We start from the raw sequence: 23,604 nt of genomic DNA, 5'->3' as shown, positions 1-23,604 counted from the left end.
TACTTTTGCAGAGTGGAAAATCCCCAAGTCAGGGAAAATGGGCTGATGTAAGGCTTTCTGAACCAGACAGTGGTTGGGTCAGCAATGACTCTGTGATCTGTAGTACATGTTTGAGTCAGGAAAGGGAAGAGGTGTGGATGTTATATGATGTAAATGTGCAGAAGTTCCTGTTTGACAGATGGAGAGCTGAGGAATAAGAAGAGGGAGGAGGGGCGAGACAGATTGAGAGAGAGGGGGGATCCAGAATTCTGGGGAGATGCCATATGCATGGAGATACCCTGCCCACCTCATATCACTCAAGTGTTTTGTTTTGCTTTGTTTTATTCCCCAATTTCTTTTTAGCATGGTGTGGAAAGGAGGCAGAGAAATGGATTACCATGAGATTTTTAAAATGTAAATTAAATGTGAATTATGTATAGGTATACTTTTGGTTTAGAATCCTAACCAAAGTTTGTTCTATATTTACCTCATGCCCCTGCTTATTACATTGTAAATGCAAAGTGCTGGCATGGTGAACTGTATGAGGAAGGGCATGTTTCAGCTGAGTAGGGGCTGTGGAGTCCCTGTTCTGTGAAGGAACATGTGCCAGGCTGCTAGGAGAAACAGTAATACTTCCTTTCTGGGCCCAGGGAAGCTTCAGAGCCCAGAGGCCCTGTAAACTGGAAAAAAAAAGAAAAAAAAAAAAGCTAGTATGTGGATTGTGCAGCAGGAGAAATACAAGAAGTGCTTTAATCTGTCAGAAGGACAAGATGTTGTAACCTGAGCAGGACCATTGCTGCTAATAAGAGTAATGACAGCTCATGTAAGCTGGAATGGTTTTCATTATAGAAAAAACAGGAATAGGTAACACACCCAAGTCATATTAATTGCTCCATTCACACAAACATAGGTGTAGTTGGGCTAACAAAGACCAATCGGAAATAATAGGTAAGAAAAGCTCAGAAATAATAACCCTTTCACAAACTTGCGATCTTTCTGGGTTTTGTCAGAAATAAAAACCAACCCAACCAAACAACAGGCATTTGTTGATTTACATAATCTAGACAAAAAAATCCAACAGGTGGTATCATTCCCCTATTAGGTACTAAGACAAATCAGAATTGACATTTCCACATTTTATGCTCCTCTAGACAGTCATCAACAACACGAAAAATTCTCTTCTCGGTTATTTCCAGTTCTTTTTTGGCTTTGAATATATAGAAGGGCACTGAATGCATGCCATTTGCTTTTTAGCTGTAGGTTGTGAACTCAAATCACTGGAACAGGAAGGTAGTTTCTCTAAAGGACCAGCCTTCAACTAGTGGGCCATTATTATACAAATATACCATACGTTGGGCCAGGTTTGGGAACTTTGTCAGCCTTTAGCTCATCAATTATGTCTTCAATATCTTTGGGTGTCAAATCTTCCTGTAAAAAAAAAAAAAGATCAGATCATTGACAAAACCGAAAAAGTCAGCAATTATGCTAATTGCAGAATTCAAAATTCATCATATAGTGGCTTTCTTAGGTGTCATCCTAGCATAGGTAATTTTGATCCTGTCCATTAACACACATACCGGTTCAAAGAATTAGGAGAGTTAAAGCCTACTGTCATTTTAATGTTAAAATTTTTATTTTACATATTGTTGCAGAAATTATGTTGAAACTAACAATGTTGATGTGGGTCATCTGTAATATAGGTTTCTGTTTTCGGCTTCCTTGGCATATTAGTGAGCTGGATCTCTGCCTACCCACTATACACATGCCATTGCACATTCTGCAAAATGGTGTCAGCTGTGACAAAAAAAATTGTGGGTACAATTCAAGAGAACAGTTCTTAAAAAGAATAATCAGACTGTGATAACAAAAGAAAATATTTTTAATTTTTTTTTTTTTTAAATCTGGATTCAGTTAATACATTAATTCCTTTGGTTTGATAGCATCCAAGTAAGTAATAATTCAGAAGTCTAAAAGTTCAAAAATAGTGTTAAACCAGTCCATATTTTCCAACAGACTGCTTTAAAGTGCTTTTAAAAGCTTATCAAATACCTATTTAAAAATTCCAGATTTATGGGCAGACCACTGTCACAAAAATGCATCACTCCACTTGTATAAATCAAGACAGTAACTGGAAGGAAAAATACACAGATACACTGTCATAGAGTTGAAGTGTTCTAGGAAGAGGCCAAGAAACTAGAAGATGTTCTAGGTTATAACATGTCCCTGCCAATAGGAATTTGAAATAACTGACCAAACCTTCAGAATCTGAAACAAGTGAAAATACAGGTAACCCAGCAAAGAAGTTTAATCTTTTAAAAGGGAATGTAATACGTACATAGTAATTGTTATTTATTTGTACCATCGGCGCATTTACACAAGCACCTAAATATTCCACTTCTGTCAGGGTGAAGAGTTTCTCAGGTGTTGTTTCCCCAACTTTTATATCTAAACCAATAAAGAATATTAGGTTCAGCAATGGTTACTGAACAAGATTAATAAATTATGAGTGTTAAGTACTCCGTAGTCTTCTCATTACTTGTATTTTGGCCTTAAAAATATCTGCATAGTTAAATCCTCTTAAATGAGTCCAAAATGTTTCCATTAAACAAAAGATTTTAATAAACTGTGAAGTCAGTCTTTGGATACATTTTTGAGACCTCATTTACAGGTTTACAGGTATGATTCATTGAAAAATATCCATGAAGTGACAGTTTTAAGAAATGGAACAGCTCTACTCAGGAGCATTTTCAGTAGTCAATACAATAGAATGGAAAAATACGGAAAACATCGCTTTCATGTGCTAATATGAAATGCATTACTGTACAGTGTGGAGTACTGAATTCTCAAATTAACCGAGATCCAATCATTAACATTGTTAGCTACAAATTCATAAACATCTTCCAAGTTTATATACAAAGGCTTATTTCCTAAAAAACGCTGTACACATACTTCACTTCCATGACACTGTATCTAGTGATATAGATGCAAAGGGCAGGTTAGCCAAAATAACATCTTAGATTCTGATCCCAACAAAATACTCCATGGAAGGAAGAATGCTGAAAAGCAGTTTTCCCCCACAGTTATTAGATGGGGGAAAAAAAACTAATAAAAGTCTAAGTAAGGCCTGTGTCTCATTAAGAGCTACACAATCATCCTTAATGCTTTGATTTCTCAAGCTAATTTCAGTTAAATTTAAGCTATCTTTGCAGTAACAAACCAAGACAAATTTCATCTAGATATGCCTCTTCCAGACAACAGAATATATGAAATGTAAGATAATAAACAACTGTTCTGCAGCTCTTATCACAGTGGTTCTCAGGAAATGTTAGCACAGCTCACGACTTCATAGAAAGGGAAGAGTTGTTAGTTGCTGATCTTATCCCCTCTTCTCCCCATAACCACCCAACAAGAAGGAAAAAAAAACCCAACCCACACACAAACCCCATGGATTCTTCTTACATCTTATATGACAGAACACTCTCAACTGACTTTTTCCATAGAGAATTCATAAGTTATATTAACATCATATTTGCCATCCAGAGAGGCCTTAACAGGCTAGAAAGTTCATGAAGTTCAGCAACGCCAAGTGCAAGGTCCAGCACCTGGGTTGGGGCAATCCCAAACGTGGATACAGGCTGGGCGATTAGTGGACTCAGAGCAGCCCTGTGGAGAAGGACTTGGGGGTACTTGTGGATGAAAAGCTGGGCGTGAGCTGGCAATGTGCACTCACAGCCCAGAAAGCCAACCATATCCTCGGCTGCATCAAAAGAAGCGTGGCCAACAGGTCAACTCTGCTTGGCTCTCATGAGACCCACCTGGGGTACTGCATCCAGCTCTGGGGCTGCCGGCATAAGACAGACATGGACCTGCTTGAGTGGGTCCAGAGGAGGGCCACAAAGATGACTGGGGGGGCTGGAGCACCTCCCCTAAGAGGACAGGCTGAGAGAGTTGGGGTGGTTTAGCCTAGAAAAGAGAAGGCTCTGGGGAGACCTTATAGCGGCCTACCAGTACCTAAAGGTGGTCTACAGGAAAGATGGGGAGGGATTCTTCATCAGGGAGAGTAGTGCTAGGACAAGGAGTAATGGTTTTAAACAGAAAGAGGGTAGATTTAGATTCGATATTAGGAAGAAATTCTTTACTGTGAGGGTGGTGAAGCACTGGAACAGGTTGCCCAGAGAAGTTGTGGATGCCCCATCCCTGGAAATGTTCAAGGCCAGGTTGGATGAGGCTTTGAGCAACCTGATCTAGCGGAAAGTGTCCCTGCCCATGGCAGGGGAGGTTGGAACTAGATGATCTTTAAGGTCCCTTCCAACCCAAACCATTCTATGATTCTATGATTCTATGATTCTATGATTCTATGATTCTATGATTCTGTGATTCTATGATTCAGTACTGAATGCTCGGCTTTTTTTTTTTTAAAAAAAAGTATCTTTATTTTTAACAGTTTTAAAACATACATATACTACTTGAGTATAGAATCATAGAATCATAGAATCATAGAATCATCTAGGTTGGAAAAGACCTTTAAGATCATCCAGTCCAACCATTAACCTACACTACCAAGCCCACTCTAGACTAATCAAGGGTAGACCAGACTAAACCATATCCCGAAGTGCCACATCTACCCGTTTTTTAAACGCCTCCAGGGATGGTGACTCCACCACCTCTCTGGGCAGCCTGTTCCAATGCCTGACCACCCTTTCCGTAAAGAAATTTTTCCTAATTTCCAACCTAAACCTCCCCTGGCGCAGCTTAAGCCCATTTCCTCTTGTCCTATCGCTAGCTGCTTGGGAGAAGAGACCAACACCCACCTCACTACAACCTCCTTTCAGGGAGTTGTAGAGAGCGATAAGGTCTCCCCTCAGCCTCCTCTTTTCCAGGCTAAACCACCCCAGTTCCCTCAGCCGCTCCTCATAAGACTTGTTCTCCAGACCCTTCACCAGCTTCGTTGCCCGCCTCTGAACACGCTCCAGCACCTCAATGTCCTTCTTGTAGTGAGGGGCCCAAAACTGGACACAGTATTCCAGGTGCGGCCTCACCAGCGCCGAGTACAGGGGGACAATCACCTCCCTGCTCCTGCTGGCCACACTATTCCTGATACAAGCCAGGATGCTGTTGGCCTTCTTGGCTACCTGGGCACACTGCTGGCTCATGTTCAGCCGGCTATCTACTAACACCCCCAGGTCCTTTTCGGCCAGGCAGCTTTCCAGCCACTCCTCCCCAAGCCTGTAGCGTTGCATGGGGTTGTTGTGACCGAAGTGCAGGACCCGGCACTTGGCCTTGTTGAACCTCATACAGTTGGCCACGGCCCATCGATCCAGCCTGTCCAGGTCCCTCTGCAGGGCCATCCTACCCTCGAGCAGATCGACACTCCCACCCAATTTGGTGTCGTCTGCAAACTTACTGAGGGTGCACTCGATCCCCTCATCCAGATCATTGATAAAGATATTGAACAAGACTGGCCCTAAAACAGAGCCCTGGGGAACACCGCTCGTGACCGGCTGCCAACTGGACTTAACACCATTTATCACTACTCTCTGGGCTCGGCCACCCAACCAGTTCTTTACCCAGTGAAGAGTATGCCTGTCTAAGCCGTGAGCTGCCAGCTTCCCGAGGAGGATATTATGCGAGACGGTGTCAAAAGCTTTGCTAAAGTCGAGGTAGATGACATCCACAGCCTTTCCATCATCTACCAGGCGGGTCACCAGGTCATAGAAGGAGATCAGGTTGGTCAAGCAGGACCTGCCTTTTGTAAACCCATGCTGGCTGGGCCTGATCCCCTGGTTGACCTGTACTTGCCTGTGGAGTTCGCTCAAGATGAACCTCTCCATAATCTTCCCCGGCACCGAGGTCAGGCTGACAGGCCTGTAGTTCCCCGGGTCCTCCTTCCGGCCCTTCTTGTAGATGGGCATAATAATATATGGGTATAATAATACATAATGTCATTTAAAATGTAGAAGCCAATGAAGCAGAGTTAAGGGACAAAAATCCATTAAATAAATTGAGGAAAATGATGTTATTATCATTACTGTTAGAATGACAATAGTGTCTATAGCAAGTCAAATATTTTTGACACTTCTGGGTGGTCTCAGGCCAGATTCTTAGACAACTTTAATAATCAGTGACCTTAATGGGGTCTGTATTGACTGATGGCCTCTGGTTTGTGTCTGTCCAGTTTTGCTGTGAAAGTCTGAGTATGTTTCCAGCTAAACCAACACAGTAGCCAAACTTCTTTTTCTTTCAGTATTTCTTCTTCGCTCTCTGTTGTCAGTAGGATTCCCAGAAAAGTAAAACAATATAGTAGGCCTGATACCAAGATTGCTGACAACTAGGGAATCTGTCCCTTCCTTCTCCACCCCAGGCCCCATCTGGCTTTTGGATTGAGCCCATAAATTAGGAAAGGAATATAATGTAGCTGTGGGTACCTGCTGACTTGGTTGCTAGCAGAAGGGTTGGCTTTTATAAACAAAGATATTTTTCATTACTTGGTTGTCTTCATTTTCATATACAGCTACTTTTTCCTTTAGCCTCAGTGATAATATCTATGAGTTTCTATGCTCACTTGCTAGATGATGTTCAATTCCAGTATGAACAACAAATTTATTAGGAAAACAATCACGAAACATCTTAAACACCATTAGTTTTACTGCATTATTGCTTATAGTAATGTATTACCTAACTCATACCTTTTGTCCCTCTGAGGGACAGACTGAGACACAGGTGAGTAATGCTGAACACTGAATGATGCCTGCAGCATTTTCTGAAACCTCTAACAAAGACCACTTTGTTTTCTGAAACTCCGTTTCACTCATTTCTGCTCTTCCCCATCCCTCTCAGGAGACATTCTGAAATCCTACTGTCCCCTATCAGTATCTTCAGCACCCAGAGGCTCCCCCAAGCTTTCCCAGCCTTCTTCTTTACCCTGAGCTCCACTGAACTATTCCACCTGCTAAAACTCTCACTGACATTTCCCAGGCACCCTCCCACCTCCAGAACTTCCTGGGCTCCTCCCAGCTACTTGTGAAAAAATACTGCACTTCTGAGCAGACTGGCTCTGTTCAGGTAGACCATTACCAAGGTTTAAACAGCAATATACTGGAATGTAAAACTTTGGTTCAATAACAGTTCACAGACTGCAGGACATGCTACATTTTTTATAAGTGCTTCCTGGCTTCCATTAACTGGAAAACATAAGACGAGGGAATTCTGTCAGGAGTTACACAGCTATTGCCACACCCCAAATCTAAAAAATTAGAATTTGTTTTAGTGTTCAATGGAACATAAGTGTTTGTCTGCATCAGTAAACACTCCTTACTTAAAGGTTCATAGCCAGAATCACTCCAAGGAATAGAAGATGATACCCAACTATTCTTCAAAATACCTTGCTTAAGAAGCAGTCCCTTTTGGGTCAGATCTCCAGTCCCTGACATGACTGCATAAAGCAAGTGTAGAGCTTCTTTAATGCAGAAGCTGAGAAGTCTTCCTGATGTGGAAGAACAGTGGTTACCAGAAAGCCCTCAAGGCTTGTTCTATATGTTGTCTGATCCAGTACCTGCTGTGGCAAGCTGAACATAAGATTGGGAGATAAGATCTTACATTCAATTGGCATACTGTGGTACTAATAGAGGTATGGGAACACTAATGGACTTTCTATAGAAGACAACCATTTGCACCCTGGAGAGAATGGGAAAAGAGGAAGAAATATAAGGGTGATCAGAAGTTATTAATGTCCACTAAATATTGTCCTTAATAGAGAAATATTTTTTTGAGATACAAAATCTCTGTTTTCAAGATATATACCAGTAATAAAATCAGCCATTTCTGATTTATAGTGGATAAAGTAATTCAAATATTAAACGATTAAAACACATTGATAGATAAGGAGAGGAATAGTAAAGGTTTCATTTAAACTAGCATGGGAACAGGATAAAAGAATAGAAAGTGAGATAATGAAGCAGAGGCAGAATAGGTGTTTTAAAACTACAAAGTAGTATGAAACATTGTAAAAATTAAATCTAGAGTATTGAGTAAAATATTTTAGGATACATGACAACAGTCCAGCAGCATCTCCTTATTTCAGCTAAATGTCTCCCTAACCTAAAAGTAGAATCATAGAATCATAGAATCATAGAATCATCTAGGTTGGAAAAGACCTTTAAGATCATCCAGTCCAACCATTAACCTACACTACCAAGCCCACTCTAGACTAATCAAGGGTAGACCAGACTAAACCATATCCCGAAGTGCCACATCTACCCGTTTTTTAAACACCCGTTTTTTAAAGTAGAGCAAATGAACTACAGAAAAAAATGATCTTGCTTGAATATTAATCACAGATGAGATTATATACTGACAGTGGAAAAAGCAAACCTTTCCCTTTATAAAAGATAAAAAACCTGAAAGAGGCAATGTAGTACAGTGTTCTTCTGTGTTGTTAAAAAGCTGCTAAAAGCGGAGAGTTTGCTGCCTTTCTGTGATGAGTGAAATTAGTCCTTCATATATTCCTCCACCCATAATACTTTGCTAATTGAGTGGTAGGGCAAAATCATGTTACCACAGTTTGAAAAGACACTTTGTGTCATTAAGACTTAAAGCTATTGATCTGACTTTCTGTTTGCCTTGTTTATGAGCATTTACATGGTCAAGTGGTGCATCTGTTGTAATATTAAATCAAAAAATTTAGATCGCATATTCATATGTCAAGAAGTGAAGCTGATCAAATGTATTTCCTCTATAACAAAATGCTTAGAAGCAAGAATACTGTTAAAAATAACACTGACATCAAATCCTAGCCTACGTAAGTTCCAAAACTTCATATCATGCTATTCCTACATTGTCATTTTCAACTATGATGAGCCTACAATAGTGATGCACACAGTTCACTTTGACATGAACTTCAAAATGCAAAATCTCATGTCTGAGCTGCTGGTGTTATCTTAAATGATTTATTGAGATCTTTTATTTTAACATGGAAGGGTTAGAATTTCTGCTAACATTTATTTGTGGTCTGCTAACCATTCCAAAATAAATATGATCAGCTTTGCCACACATGATCAGCTTTGTGCACCATCCAGAATACGCAAGCAAAGATATTTAGTGTCCTCCATTACCTATTGAAATGTATTATGTATAACATTTGTATTGGGTTTGTGTGGCAAGGTTTTGATGGGGGTTGGGGGGGAGGTGGCGGGGCAGCCTACAGGGTGGCTTCTTGAGATGCTGCTAGAATTTCCCCTATGTCTGACAGAGCCAATGCAAGCTGGCTCCAAGACGGACCCACCACTGGCCAAGGCGGAGCCCATCAGTGATGGTGGTAGCGCCTCTGGGGTAACATACTTAAGAAGGGGCAAAAAACTGTCACAACAGCAATTGCAGCCAGAGAGGGGAGTGAGAGTATGTGAAAGAAGCAACTGCAGACCCCAAGGTCAGTGAAGAAGGAGGGGGAGGAGGTGCTGCAGGCACCAGAGCAGAGATTCCCCTGCAGCCCATGGTGCAGCCCATGGTGAGGCAGCTGTGCCCCTGCAGCCCAGGGAGGTCCATGGTGGAGCAGATCTCCACCTGCAGCCCATGAAGGACCCCACGCCAGAGTAAGTGGATGCCCGAAGGATGCTGTGACCCAGTGGGAAGCCTGTGCTGGAGCAGGCTCCTGGCAGGGCCTGTGACGCTGGGGGGGACCCGCACTAGAGCAATCTGTTCCTGAATAACTGCACCCATGGCTGGAGCAGTTCATGAAGAACTGCAAACTGTTGGAAGGACCTGCATTGGAGAAGTTCACAGAGGACTGTTTCCCATGGGAGGGACCCCATGCTGGAGCAGGGGAAGAGTGCAAGGAGTCCTCCCCTTGGGGAGGAAGGAGTGGCAGAGATAATGTGTGATGAACTGACCCCAACCCCCATTCCCTGTTCCCCTGTGCCACTCAGGAGGGAAGATGTAGAGAAATCAAGAGTAAAAGCCCAGGAAGAAGGGAGGAGGTAGGGGGAAGGAAGATTTAGTTTTTTGTTTTCTCATTACCTCACTCTGATTTGATTGGCAATAAATTAAACTAATTTCCCCAAGTCGCATCTGTTTTGCCTGTGATGGTAATTGTTGAGTGATCTCTCCCTGTCCTTACCTCAACCCACGAGCCTTTTGTTATATTTTCTCCCCCCTGTCCAGCTGAGGAGGGGAGTGATAGAGCAGCTTTGGTGGGCACCTGGCATCAACCCACTGCACATTATTCAAGTGTATATGAACACAGTTGTTCAGTATTATCCGGAATTTGAGGAGATCAACAGATGAATGCAAAGGGTGAATTTTTGAGCATGATGGATCCAAACACTGTGTGCTTACATTTTAAAAATGGCAAGGAAAGGAAGGACAGAGAGAAGCAATGCTCTAAGGGGAACAATGTGTACTATGCAAATTTAGGATTATGCTAGTCACTTGTAATGAGTTATGAGTGAAGTTCAGTGTGAAAAGGAATGGAAGAGAAGTGTGAGGTAACAAATGAACATCATCCTATTGGGTATTTCCATTCAAGGAGGAGGAAAAGATTCAACAGGCTGTTCAAGTTACTTGAATTAATGTTTTGCCTATAATTGATGAAAATATATTTGGTTTATGTTCTTAGTTCATGTACATTTGTCCTGCTTCAGCAACTCAGCTATGATTCTAATCCAGAGAAACTGAGTCATTTTTTGTGTCTTTGATATTATTGAATAACACTATTTCCTAGAATCTTGACTGATATTACAGTAACAGCGAGATTCTCAGAAGTCTGCATTGGCAGGAAATAGTATGCAATCTAAATACCAAATTTCTCTGCCTGTGAAAAGGCCAATTAATTGCACTGTGCTAACAGGCATCACAGTGCTAATTCAAGGCAACATGCCTAGAGTTTGTCTGGGATGATGTACATTTGTTTTAGGCAATGGCCTGCCCTCACTCCCATGTTCTTGGTACCTGTTCTAAATCTTACTAAAATAACTGGAAATTCATGGGATTTTTTAAAATTTTCTTCACTGCAGCCATGTCAAAATATGTCTCCTTGAGAAATGAGTTAAAGTGTGATATAAAGATGGAGAGCTATATTGTAAATAACCAGGCCCAGTTCTTTTCATGTCAGTTCCTCTACAATCTATAGCAGAAAAGAGTGTTCAGAAGTATGCTTATTCTTAACTGGTTTTCTTCCACACTTTACATCAGAGAAACTGACTGCAGTTGGAATAGTTTGTGCTTCCTCTTCTTTACCTGTTGCAAGAAACTTTCTGAGATGTAGATTTAAAAAACAAAAACAAACAAAAGAAAACAGTGCTTTGCCACTTCAATGGCATTGCATTACCCTGGAATGGCAGTGGGGGAACTGAGGTCTACCCTAAACCCTCAGTTGTGTGTATATTAAAATGTGTGTATGTCAGCCTTGCTAATTCAGTATTCTGCCCTTATTTTTAAACAACCTGAGTGCTCCACTTGCAACCACATCATGTGCCTTGTACGCAGGAAAGTACTTAGATATGAATTTGCATTTCATTTCCTTGTAATGCAAAGAAAATATAGATACAAAACTACCTAGAAGAATAGTATGATGGATTCTCTTTTTGCCTTTAAATGCCTTTATATCAGTGTATCCTCATTAGTATAAGGGGAACATCAGTGAGGGGACAGTCTGTTTTTTTTCAGAAAATGTAACAGATATTTCCTTCTCCTGCCTCCCATACCTATTGTTATACACTGAGCTGCTGATGCAAGCCATGGGCAGCAGTAGGCTTTTCAGCTGGGAAAGTGCAGGAACCAACTTGGTATAGGATTTTCAGGTGCTGTTGTGTAATGGTTGGTATGATTTTATTTGCTTTTGATTTGTATTTTGTTCACAGAAATAATATGTTCAGGAATCATGCTAATCACTCCATGAAAATGTCAACCCAGGAGATGACAGATATGACACAAATACTTATTGGTCTTCCAACTTTACATGATTGTCTAGTTACTTGCCACTTTGAACAGGGAATAAAATAAAGAACATGCTGAATAGAAGTACTTTGGGCAACTATTGAATATATCTAGACTTCATATAGGCACCTTAATATATCTAGGCTTCATATAGGCACAGTGTATATCTAAAAGACTTAATTTAGTTGAACTATTACTAATGACCCTGCATTATACATACTGACATCAATTTCAACAGGAATTTTTTTGGATAAAGGTTTTTAGAATCTAACAAAAAACATCTCTTGCTGATGCAATGCCCATGCTAGACCATTGCTATTATGGTATTGTTTCTTTTTTGAAGTATTTTTTAATTTCTCTAAAAATACCCTAATATTTCTTAGATTCTGGCTGATCTCTTGTATTTTACAGAGGAATCCTATTCTGCAAGAAAAATTACACTAATGCAATTATTTTTGAAATGTTAGAAGGGGCCCTGATTTGTCACATCATACATCATTGTGTTTGCTTTTATACAGCTCTGTAGGAACTATTACAATTTTTATTCTCAGCCTTTCAATAAACCAGGAAAATGGGTGAAGGGACCATCATGCTAAATCACACCAATGCTCCACTGAATCCATGTCACTGTCCAGTCTGTAACCAAAACCAGCTGGTTCAGAGTAGGATACATAATACCTACAGAAGATCAGTGATTAAGTCTGCCCACATCTTCTTGACTATTTAGGTCTGATCACACCTTAAAACTCATGGTTAACATTCGTAGTCTCTGCTTTACATCTGACAGCTGTATTTCAAACAATCACTCCCTATAAAGCACTGGTTTCTTACTTCAGCTTTTCCAAAATGGGAGCGAATAAAAATAAAGTGAGAATTGAAGTGGTGAAGAAATCAAGATGGTATTAAGTTTATTGTATTTTGCCTAGACTTAGGAAATCATTAGTTACCAAGTACAGGTGCTCTCAGGAGCAGTAGAATATTCTAGACTACACTGTCAGACCAGCGAACAGTAAGATGCTGTGCTGAGTTTCTCATCAGATGTGTTTTTCCCTGGTTATGCTTAAATGCCATCTAGCTAAAGTGCTTTAGGTGACTCACACAGAATTAGATATGTAATTGATTTTGTTAAGGTTTTAGTGAGTTGATATGGGATACAAAACTGCCAAGAATGTGTGCAAGATTTTGAGTGGAACTTCTATAGTTAGTATCTATCCAAATGGTAACTAAACAGCTCTAACATCCATGTACCTGGTGTACCTTGTTATATATATAACACTGCAGTCCAAAATCATAGAATAGAATCATAGAATCATTTAGGTTGGAAAAGACCTTTAAGATCATCCAGTCCAACCATTAACCTACACTACCAAGTCCACACTAAACCAGTCAAGGGTAGACTAGACTAAACCATGTCCCCAAGTGCCACATCTATCCATTTTTTGAACACTTCCAGGGATGGTGACTCCACCACCTCTCTGGGCAGCCTGTTTCAATGCTTGACTACTCTTTCTGTGAAGAAATTTTTCCTAATTTCCAACCTAAACCTCCCCTGGCACAGCTTGAGACCATTTCCTCTCGTCCTATCGCTAACTACATGGGAGAAGAGACCAACACCCACCTCTCTACAGCCTCCTTTCAGGGAGTTGTAGAGCGCAATAAGGTCTCCCCTCAGCCTCCTCTTCTCTAGGCTAAACAATCCCAGTTCCCTCAGCGGCTCCTCATAAGGCCTGTGCTCCAGACCCTTCACCAGCTTCGTTGCCCTTCTCTGAACATGCTCCAGCACCTCAATGTCTTTCTTGTAGTGAGGGGCCCAAAACTGGACACAGTATTCCAGGTGTGGCCTCACCAGTGCTGAGTACAGGGGAACAATCACCTCCCTGCTCCTGCTGGCCACACTATTCCTGATACAAGCCAGGATGCTGTTGGCCTTCTTGGCCACCTGGGCACACTGCTGGCTCATGTTCAGCCGGCTATCTACCAACACCCCCAGGTCCTTTTCAGCCAGGCAGCTTCCCAGCCACTCCTCCCCAAGCCTGTAGCGTTGCATGGGGTTGTTGTGACTGAAGTGCAGGACCCGGCATTTGGCCTTGTTAAACCTCATAGAGTTGGCCTTGGCCTGTCAGTCCAGCCTGTCCAGGTCCCTCTGCAGGGCCATCCTACCCTCCAGCAGATTGACGCTCCACCCAGTTTGGTGTCATCTGCAACTGCAGTAGACATTTCTGGTCACCCGGAAATGGCATGTCAGCTCTTGCTAGACCAGAACATAATTCATATATCTCCACAGAATTAAGTTGAAAATCAAATTAAGATTGTTTGTTTCTTCAGATACAAGGGTCCATGTGATATCTCTACAGAGAGATGTACAGATAGTACAGATGCTTATTTTGCCATCTGCTGGTTCTCTTTTTACTTATGAACAACAAAAAAATAGCTTTTTTCCCTGTATATTTTCCTGTGTAATAAATTTCAGAAGTTATAAGTAGAAAACAGTTGTCACTTTTACTATATCTATAATCTATAACTATAATATATATTTAACCTGGGATATAAGATTCTGCAACATTTTATTTTTAGTCACTCCATTATTGGTAATTATAGTTGCAATCTGCTAGTTAATTCTTTCTTATGTATACATTGCCAGTGCTTCCTAAGTATCTTCATATGGTTATGAGTTTGGAAAGTTTGCCATGCCCTTTCTTAACATAAAAGGGATCAGCAATTCCATAACATCAAATAACATCAATATAGTAGGAAACCTGCTTTCTGACCTGGCTGAAATGATAATTTATGCAGTGTTCTGACTGTATCAATAGGCCTAAAAAGAGAGAGAAAGAAGGGGAGAGGGAGGGAAAGAGAGAAACCAAAGCCTATTCTGAACATCAAATGCTAATTGCAGCTAAAGACAAGCACCTGAATTTCTGCCACAAAGGGAGAATAGTGTTGCCAGGAGCATTGCAATGGCCATTTGGCATTTCAGCTGTCGGCCCTGCAGCATATAATCACAGGGTGTATTTAAGTTCTCCAGCAATTGCAAGTCTACTAAAAATGTAGTATTCTGACATCCATCAAGCTGAAGGAATGACAGGTAAAAAATACATATGAATATAAATTGCGTTCTTCCTGAGGGTGCTTTTTGTATAAAAAGTGATTGAGCTTGCATTTGAGTAAGGTTTTTTTCATTCTTCTTCTTCTTTGCAATCCTTGAAGTTACTTGGTAACAATAACACAGTATAATTGTTTTATGAAACTATTATGAGTATTTAGCTTCATAATGACTACCTGTGCACTATGCAGAGAGAAATTTTCCACTGCCTCAGTACAAGAGTCTCTGTGCCTTTGAAAAGTGCATGCCATTTCTCTCAACATGTCAAACAGTTTTAGGGGTGGTTGTGAGGCATTTGGAAACCACAGCTGTCTTTCTTGCCTAATCCTTTGGAAGCTGTCTGTGCTAACAGCAATAACCTCTGTTCCCTTCATGCAATGACGTTCCCAGAAAAAATGTCTTTTATGCAATGGCTTCCAGGTCATAGGAAATAAAAATCACTGAGTGGCCTATATGGCAAAAGCAAAAGAAGTGGGATGAAATACCAGCCTGGTGGTGACATATGGTAGAAATCCCATATCACAGGCAAGTAGCAGTTAAGCCCTTGCTTAGCTTTATGATTGTGGGCTTCTGGTTTAAAGCTTATCTTCAAGAGCTAAGATATTAAGGTCCCTGCCTAACACAACTTTGATACATAGGCTTATTGTTAAGCATATTGGTAATTCTACTGAGTCAACAACAGTCTTTATGTCATACAAGAACTTTCCAGTTAAAGGTCTCAAGTAGGCAGTGCTATACAGGCACAATGTTGAAGAATTGAATGAAACATAGTTTTAATCCACTAAATCAGGAACACCTTTTCCACTGTAGAGTGAAACATTAATTTTCTTTCTTTTCTGGAAATACCTTTCTTGAAACATATTTTCTTCAGCTCCATCTCAGTAGTCTCAAAGGGAGAGGTCTGAAGATCAGACCTTAAGAGGATCCTTTATTTCAATACCTGCAAAGGTATTGAACAAAACAAAGCTGTGCTGCAAGTCAGTCTCCAATTTGGAGCATTGTGAACACAGCTAAACAGGATTATTGACAGCAGCCTAGACTTGTTAATGTATTCATTCTCTCAGACTGAATATACCTTGCTTACCTGGATATAATAGCTTGAATCTTTCTGCATGGTGCTTTGTTGAATCATGGAGGTGTAGTTTACGCAGCAAAATCTTAATTCATTATTCATTTTGTTGGAAGTTTTGTCTAAAGAGTGACATAAAAATGAACCTTCTGCATCTGGATTGCCCACCTAATTGAAAAAGCACGAAAACTCTCCACACTGCATGCAAACCTGGCTCAACATTACACACACTTACCTGAGTTTACAAGCAAATGTACAGCTAAAATAATTTCTCCATAGTAAACTACAGCTGCAAGCATTATGAGAATATCTGCATCAAGGCATGACAAAATGATGACTCGGGACCATCTACTGTAACATTTTACTTGAATAGCAAGAGGATAATGGAAGTGCCCAGCCTCCACTACACCCTTCAAGATTTGTCTAATGACAGGAGCAATTGATGGCTCAAGAAATATTAGGATTAAGTGTAGTGTGAATGTAAGAAGACAGATCTTGTGTTCTGGTGTGCATAGAAAATAGATCTTGCGAGCAGTCACAGCTACCACAGACCCAGACTGAGGCCAGACTCCGGGCTTGACAGGGGTAGGAACTGTGTTAATTCAGTGTAATAGCTAGAAAGCCTCTACAAGCAAGGCTGCAATGGAGATATAAAAGGAATTTAAAGCTACTTCTCTGATAAAAAAATTAAGAAAAAAAGATTATATTAAATGCAGGGCAAGAGGCCACATACAAGCCCATAGCTGAATATTCCTGATGGGAAAAAGAGAAAGGAAAACAGGCCCACATGAAGAGGTGCCCTTAAATTAGTCTTCAAGCAAAAATCTGTGGTGACCACTTATCTGAGATTGTTTATTCCCCATTTCTAGCTGTTAAGTTTGCAGATCTCAGCTGGGCCCATTTGGTATTTATCCTTTCTCTAGGGAGAGAAGGGAAAAAACAGTGTACAAACTTCCCAGTCTTTGAAAGCCCAAAATAATAGCTGTTACGCTTCACATTGGCTGACCTTTGCAAGTGAGGACATGCCTCCAACTGGTTCAGCTATTTTCTCAGTAGAGATGTCAGTGTGCTGTACATGCTCCACGTTACCGAAGGAAACTTCAGGCACATCTTAGTAATCAGGACTCCAATAAAAGCAGCTTTCATTTTCATGAGAAGAGGATTTCCAAACTGCACCTGGCAAATAAAGAAATGTTGTGAGTTCACTGTGTTTAGATTGTGTGACACTGCTAAACCTAACAAACGGTATTACTTCATAAAATAAACATATGTTTTAATGTAGTAATGCATCAAGAGATGATGCCCTAAGATAGTTCTTCAGATAACTCTGCAGGCACTATAAAATGATTGCTTCAAAATATGAAAACAAGAAAGACCATTCTTCATAGCCTGTGCTATAGACTTTATGACCAAGATTTTAGCTGCGTCTGGTCTAGCCATTTTCTTTGAACTTCAGAACTGTGACAATGAATGTGGCTTAAAAACTAAGATTGATTTTTGTCATGATAGTATGGCTGCCTAAGATCTCTTTTCTCCTTGATAGTGCATCAGTCAGCCACTATAGTAAGGGCTGGGATCAAGTTTGATAAGTCTGTGTCATAAAAAAAGAGGGAAAAAAAGCATGATAAAAATGAAATCAGCTTCAAAAGAAAAGTACTTCTTAATCCAAAATGCTCTGCTGCCTGGGTCGTAAAAAGATCTCAAGAGAAAAGGAGGGCAAATGGAAGAAATGTTCTTTCTTATTCATCTGTGCACGATACCAAAGATCTTAGTATTTAGTTAGCAACTTTACAAGAAAACCAAGCTCTGAGACCATGTGATGTACCTAAACTTGTGGATGGATTTCTAAATGTGGAGAGTAGTGGAAAAGACATTCCCAGTATTGGCTTAGTGGTAAGCTATACTTTAGGATCCAATCCACAGGAAGCTCCATTTACATTTGTGCATGGTATGGCTGGACTCTAGATAAAGTTCTGGGAGCAGAATGAATGAAGTGGAGCCTCAAGCTTGGGGGTGTGCGGTATCAGTCTTTTACAATTACTGGTCAGATGAGTAAGTTCTAGTTTGCAGCTGCCATATGGCCACCTCATATACATTTCCAAGTCCTGACAGCAGCTGGTGTGAGGTTCAAAATTATTTTTGTTTAAGACTTTCTCCATTGCAGTTGAGATTTTAGAGGCCAGAATTAGGGGTTGCTGAGTTCTTTTAGCTCCAACCAAACACAGCAAAAGTTGAAAGCATGCAGACTGGACCTTTTGAAGATACCAGTTGAACATCTTGTGGGAAAGCTGTTTGTGCTTACATGATCATGCTGCTCTGTGCATCTTTGAAACTTAAGATTAATCTTGTGCAGGAAATACTGTAACAGGCCAGAAAACTAAACAAACAGCAGTCATTCCCCAATCTCAGCTATTTCATCAACTTTCTTCTATTGTTACAGATGGTTTGACTAAAAACAGAGAGAAGTGAGTCTGAGCGCCCCTCCTCCAGGAAAACCTGCAGTGCAGCATAATGGGTAAGGAAATCTCTGCAAATTCTATTAGAGGGTTCTTCTCAGTCCTTCCAAATGGGGAGGGGAGGAGGCAAGGTTTGCTTTCCTGTAAAGGGATGCAGCAAATTCCTGTGGATATCAGCTACAGTCTGACATCAGAGTGATCCCAGGCAATCAGCTGCTGAGCAAACCAATCAGTCATGGATGTATCTAACAAACTTGCACAAATGATAATCCCCAGGCAGAAACCTCAGGAGTAATCACACACATGATCCTATTATGAAAGAAGTCTCTTGTAAGCTTTAAAGGTTAAATGACATCAAGACCATCCCAAAATAAAAACAAAAGAGATCATCAGGGAAATTGTTTCTGATTGTTAGAATATCAGAACAGTGTTGCCAGTTCAAACACTCTAAAGGACATTTGTCTGAGAAACCATATGATACAATTCATCAGACAATGACCTGCACACACAGCAAGCTGCTGTCTAGCTGCTAATACTGGGGTCAAGAGGAGGGGAAGAAAAAAATTGCTGTGAAAAGAACCACCATAGGATTGCAGGCAGAAAATTCAGTAAATGAACTAAACTCTTGTGGAACTGTGATTCACAAAAAGATAATTTATATTCTGGATTGCAGACTAGGAGAGGTGTATGGATTCCTAAGACCTGTTAGAGTTTCAGGTACATATGATGCTTCCGCATTGACAATACTTCACAGTTTAGTGAGCATGAAGAGCAGTCATGGTATTCCTAGCCAGTCACTGTTTAGTGTGTCTCACACAGGGTTACACTGGATGTCTTTGCTTAGAGTGCAATAAAAAATGCTGCATTGTGACAGCCAGTTCAAAAAGAAAGAGGAAACATAAAAATGCTTATGTGAAAAGGGTGGACATGAGAAACGTGCAAACACCGTGTGAAACAAGTGAAAGGGAATGTATTCTGAAAGAAAAGGCTGGCTGTAATGTGAAGACTTGTCCTTTCATAACATGTGGCACTGGCTGTGATAAAGCCAGTGTTATATGCCAGTGTTGTTTCTGCCTCTCAGTTGTGGCATAAGTCTTGAGACTGTTAACTTTGAATGTGCTGATCTGGAACATGTGAACTGTCAATACCATACCTAATTATTTCCTTGCTTATTTAACTAGCACTTGCATTGTCCAGAAGAAAAACAGAACGATATAAGTTGGTCATCAGGCATTTGAGTTTCTACTGTTAGAATGGCAGACTGATCCACCTGTAACACCTTATGGCAGTTTATCCATTATTTTATCTGTTTTGCAGGTGGGGTGCTTCTCCCTTCCTTTGGTTGCCCCAGGATTTCAGCACTGTTAGATCTTTTCCAATCCTGCCATTTGTGTTTGGAAGGAGATTCTGAAGATAAGAATGCCTCTAATGGAGCCAAAGCCTTTTTTTTTTTTCTTCCGCCGCCCCCCCCCCCCCCACCCTGTGATGCCTACAAAACCTTCTGCAATTGTTTTGTTACTGACATGCAGATCATTGCTTAGGATGGTAAGACAGTATCTTTGTTGCCTGTACTGCTTCATCTGGCTCTTTCCATCTGTTGATTCTGCAAGACATTTTCAGCCACGATCATAGTTCTGTTCTATGTTTGTGAACAATGAGCTGGTACTCCAGGCAGGGCCCCTAAGAGCCCCAGTAAACAGCACCAAACAACAACAAAATAATGCATGTGGTAGAAATACTTTTGTTGGATGATGATATGTTTAATGGAGAAGACAGTAAATATTTTTCTTAACATTTTTGGTATGTTTTTTATAAAGTGAATAGCATTCCCAACGAGTAAATTAAAAGAGCTGCACTGAAAGGATTTATGGCCAACTTGACGTCACAGACATGAAGTTTAGGAGTTGCTTGAATTATTTGGAGGGAAATAGCTGAATGGAAATCATGTTTTTTGTACTGAATTACATGATAGCTGGAATCTGTGCAAGTAGTCTTTAATGAATAGGAAAGGAAGTAAAGACACAAGGAGGTAATATATACAGTGAGTGAACACAGAAAGGAAGAATTGTCTAAAGTAAGCAAATGGTTGACAGAAAGAAAATTATATTAAGTAGTGAAACAGACAGATATAGGAAGAAAGAAAAAAAGAAAGATGAGTTTTGAGGGAAGAACAATCAGAAAGTAGAGACAGGTATTGGGCAGTTAAGAGCATCAATATTTGAAAATGTTTTAAGATGCCTGTCTTTCAAAAGAAAACATGGGAAATGAGATTAAATAAATTGTACATGGAATACTTTAGCAATCAATTAAAAAGCAGCATAACTAAAGTAATAGTAATAGAGACTTTTTTAAACAAAATAGTCAAAGGATTTTGCAAAGAAAAAAGTGGAAAACCCAAAGATTTAAACCAGTATTACTGTAGCTTGGTATTAAAAAGAAAAGAAACAAACTAATTGTCTTTTACAGCATGTAATCTGGAAAACCATGTTCAGCAGCCAAATTCAAAACATATAAAGGTGGTAAAATGTTGGTGAGAGCTGAAGCACACTAAACAAGTATGAACTGTGTTACACAGAGGAGTATTTTTCAAGTTACAAAACTGTCTGATTTGGTGGCACACATATGTTAAGGTGCAGTTATTCAAACACCCTCCTTTGGAAACATTTATTTGAGATTTGATTGAACATTTCTGTGGGGGTTCTTAATATATAAGATGATGGTAACAACAGAGCTGATATTCTGTGTCGGGCCCATAATCTGTGTAACCCAGATCTCTCTGACTGGCCACCAAAGACATTTAGTTCAGGAATACTAGAACTAAAGAAAGTACTAAGTAATGCTTTCTCTATACGGATACAGCATTCATTTATTCACCAATATAATGATGGTTCTCATTCATTCTCCATTTCTTTCCTAACTTAGTTTTTTTGTTTGTTTTCTAATTTTATTTTGTGCCTCAGCCAGCCATTGCATAGACATTTTTCAGAGAATTTAAATTGGTGGTTCTCTTTTTTCTGACCAGTAAGAGCTATTTCAAAGGCCAGCATTTTTTTCCTGGATACCCTTAGGAAGAATTGGAGAATGAACAATCCCACTATTTCCCCCAATATCTTTGTGAAGATTCTCATTTTTTTTTTAGATTCTTTTTTTTTTTTTTAGGAAACCTTGTTAAAAGGGAGTTTGTGACAAAGGGCTGCCAAAAAGTAGGAATGAATCCAACAGGCTTATTGCATGGAAAGTGCATGTGTGGCACAATGCCGACAATATGACAAGAAGTATATAGAGTTTGTGAAGAGTCCTTGTGGTCTACCGTGTAGTGCCTATTCTTGCTTTCTTGATGAAACAGCTGGGGAGGACATGTTTCAAAGAGTTTTGCTCCCTTACCCTGAACTTTGCAGCTGAAAAGTTCAACTGAACCTTTAGCACAAGCAATCATAGACACAAAAATGTATTTACAAATACAAAGAAAATAGGGATATAAACCAGAGTAATTTGTACATTTGCACAGTGACAGATTTCGCTCTCGGTTATAGCTGAGACACAAATTTGTTGACCCAATTTACATTACCCAAGGGCCAAATTGTCCTGAGGCTGAGTTGGCCCCTTCTTTTTTGAATAACATGATTATTTGGAGAGGCAGCTGTAGGGTAGTCTTAAAGCAGAGGCTAATAGTCTAATTCTGTTACCTTTCAGGCTAATAAAACTGTGACATCTGAGTGTGATGAATTATTGAAGAAGACAGAAGATTCTGGGTGAATTAATAAAGGAGAGATGATAAAGACAAACTTATTACAATTAGTAAGTATCACTGAGGTGACACATGGTAGCTTATGATTAGTTTACTGCAAGGGAAATGGAAACAGCTACAGTCAGTAAAAAAGAAAAGTAATAAAGTGAAAAACAAGCATGCTGGATATAAATATGAAGCAACAAATACAGAAGGTGATAAGATTGAGCATAAACAATTATAATGCAATCAGAATTGAATGATATTCAACAAATAAGTGCTCAACTAAACCAAAACTCTCATTGTTACATAAGGGATAAAGATAAGTTAAAAGAGATAGCAGAGCTTAGGATGTGATTTACTGACAGAAAGAAGTATACATAGCTAGGCTTATAAAAAGACTTATTTAAGTGAGGACTCCCAAAAGAATATAGGCACAGACACTAAAAACAGTCATTTCCCAAGGGGAGAAGAAGAAATACTGAAGAAAAATAAGAACTTGCCAACAGAGATGATCAGGAAATTAGAATGTCTGAAGCCTGTGAAAATGTCAGGACAGACAGATCCATTCCAGATCTCCCAAGGAAGTGGCAGGAGAGATAGGGAAGGTTTTAGCAGATACGTAATAGGCAAAGCCATTCGGAAGGAGACAGGGAATGAAGCATGGGCTTTACTTAATATTCTAGAAGATATACAGGGGAGATTAAGACAACAGCTGACTTCTGAAATTAAATCAGCATACCATACAACTGGAAAGCAGCACTGACCAAGATAAACAGCACAGTGGGTGTTCCTGAGTCTCGCAGTTATAACAGCAAGTTGTTGGTGGGTACTGGCAAATACTCAATTTATGCCTCAGTTTCTCCATCTGGAAAGCTGGGATAGTGATATTTATTACAAAAAATTCTAATTGTAGCTAATAAATTATTTACTTTTTTTTTTCTTTGAACTTAGGAAGATAGGAAATCTCCCACTAATGAGAACTAGTTCATCATGATTTCACACACTTTGGAGAATCCCAGCCTAACTTTCTGTAGTATCCATAGGGCTTTGTGATCTGCTTATAGCATTTTTGACAGAACTTCAGTAGCTACAACGGACATCTTTTTCATATGAAATCAGGAAGGTTCAAATAGTCTGGATTTTAGCTCTGTTTAGTGTTATGGTTCTGTCCAATCCAATTGTTTTCTAGTGATTTAACGTACAAGAGAGACTCACTTTCTCAGTACTAGATGGTTGTTTTCTTATGCTATAGCATTCAGCCAAGCAGGAGATGCAAAACGCTGACTTCTCTTTCTAAAATTCATTCAGGTCTATTTTTTGGAGTCAAACACTGAAGCTG

Source organism: Pelecanus crispus, chromosome Z (assembly GCF_030463565.1).
Source record: "Pelecanus crispus isolate bPelCri1 chromosome Z, bPelCri1.pri, whole genome shotgun sequence".
NCBI classification, from domain to species: Eukaryota; Metazoa; Chordata; class Aves; order Pelecaniformes; family Pelecanidae; genus Pelecanus; species Pelecanus crispus.
This window is presented reverse-complemented; position numbering follows the sequence as displayed.